This window comes from Octopus bimaculoides, chromosome 3 (genome assembly GCF_001194135.2).
Source record: "Octopus bimaculoides isolate UCB-OBI-ISO-001 chromosome 3, ASM119413v2, whole genome shotgun sequence".
NCBI classification, from domain to species: Eukaryota; Metazoa; Mollusca; class Cephalopoda; order Octopoda; family Octopodidae; genus Octopus; species Octopus bimaculoides.
This window is the reverse complement of record NC_068983.1, coordinates 128,722,379-128,724,751: the sequence shown is the minus strand read 5'-3', so window position 1 is coordinate 128,724,751 and position 2,373 is coordinate 128,722,379.

The window sequence follows — 2,373 nt, the reverse complement described above, 5'->3', positions numbered from 1 at the left end:
ATATATATATATATATATATATAAACGACGGGGTTCTTTCAGTTTCCATCTACCAAATCCACTCACAACGCTTTAGTCGGTCGGAGGCTGTAAAAGAAGACGGTTGCCCAAAGTGCCATGGTGTAGGACTGAACCCGGAATAGTGTGGCTGGGAAGCAAACTTCTTACCACACAGCTACCAACCTGTATCAGCAAGCTCGCAATGAGAACAGTGGCATACAACACTGGTAAGCTCTGGTAGAGACAAAAGTAATCCCCAAATGCAGAATCATCCACATGGCAAAAATCTACCGGACAACTGCATGGCACAACTTAATGTATAAGATATATATAGCATGTTTAAACCACTTCCTCGAATACCATTGTGAAATCAATAGCATCATCACAGCAGAACAAATAGCTGGGAAGAAGGAAATTTGGGGATGTGCTGAGCAATTGTAAATCAACAAATCTGTGACGTCAGAAGTGAGGGAGCACAGAAAGAAGTTAGTCTCAATCTGACTACTCTACAAGAAAGCCTTTGACTCAGTTCCCCACGCATGGTTACTAGCAACCCTTCAACTTGCTAAAGTTTCAGTGAGGGTAGTCAAAGCTATAGATGAATTTTCTCCATCGTGGGTCACCATCTCAAAATTAAACACAAAGTGTGAAAATTCTATCAGTGATAGAATACAGTGTTACAGAGGCATATCCCAAGGGGACAGCTTCTCTGTGACGTTGTTTATACTTTCTGTAAATTCCTCGTCACTCAAGTTAAAGACGTCTCAAGGATATCTCACTGGTTCACAAGAAAACAGAATTACCAAAATTACAAACCGTTTCGTTGTGATTGTCCTGAAACGATATCCAAAAATATGCTCGTGTTGAAAAAGATCCTTGACCTGGTTACAACATTCTCAAAGAATATACGGTTGGAGTTGTGTCAGGATCAATGTTGTTATATGATTATGAAATGAGAGAAAACTGTAAACCAGACTGTTTCCCCTATATCTGATGTTACAGGATGATACAGAATGATAACGTAATGTTACAGGATGATAACGTATCTTACGATGGCATCTTTAACAACACACGTGTCGCTAAATTATATTACAACCGAATAAAGACAATTTGGACTTCGGAACTATCTGCATTCAATAAATCAGTAGCACACAAAGTGTTTTCAGTGCCAGTACATATACCAACACTCGGAATACTTGACTGGACACTTGATATCTAAACCATTGATGTGAAAACCCGGAAAATGCTAATAATCACACATAATTTCCACATCAACAGTGACTGCCTAAAGTGAAACTTAGACTCTACCTAAAGCGAAACAAGGCGACATCGACCCATAGTGCCTTTGAATGTCGCATCATAACCCTTCGGCAACCTCTTTTAACTGCAAAGTGTCAAAGTGCATCCCTTCATCATGTTTGCTTACATGAGGCTTATAAGATCATACGACTTGCACGGCATATCCTCCAGCAGCAGTCTTTGATAACCCTAGATACATGTCCAAAGATGTCGCACGACTCTCCTGCGATGTATCATCATATGGAAGGATCTGCATATATGAGCAGAAAACTATGCATGGATATGTTAGTATAATGATTCGAGATGTTAGTAACATTGATCATTAAAGTAGTCTATCACAGACCAATAACCTTATTACTTCCACTATGAAATGTAATCCAGGAACAGGAAATGTCAACCACAAACCTGATGCACAAAGGGATAGAGATGCAGGAAAAGCAGTAAAAGGTGACAACCAATGCTGGCTTTGTGGAGTGAACGGCGAAAATACCAGCCAAATCATAAGCTGGTGTCCGGAAATGTCATCACGGCATCATCTGCCAATGAAACACGGTGTTGTAGCTAGGACACTATAAAATGAAATCCATCGAAAGGATAACCTCAAGTACAAAGAATTAAGATCCCACAGTATGGTGGAAGCCACAGTCACTCATAATAAAAAGTAGTACTGCTGGAATGTCCTACTCAAAATTTCAATATGTAAACAGAACAGACGTGATATAATGATTTGGGACAGAGTAGAGAAACTATGTACAGTTGTGGAAATTAGCTGTCCAACGGATGTTAACATAAAACTGAAGATCAGTGAAAAAGAGAATACCTACGGTGAATTATTGAAAAATCTGTAATTACTCCATACAGATCACAAGTACAGGTGTACAGCTGAAATTATTGAGGCTCTGGGATATGTAACAACTGCTTAAATACTAATTTTACAAAATTAAGATTCTCGAAACCAAAAAAGAGAAAGCTGATTCGAAGAGTACTGATTCAAGCCATTACTGGAATTGTAAAAATCTGTTAAATTTTCTAGGAGTTTATTATTTAACTATGTATGAATATGTCTGGATGTGC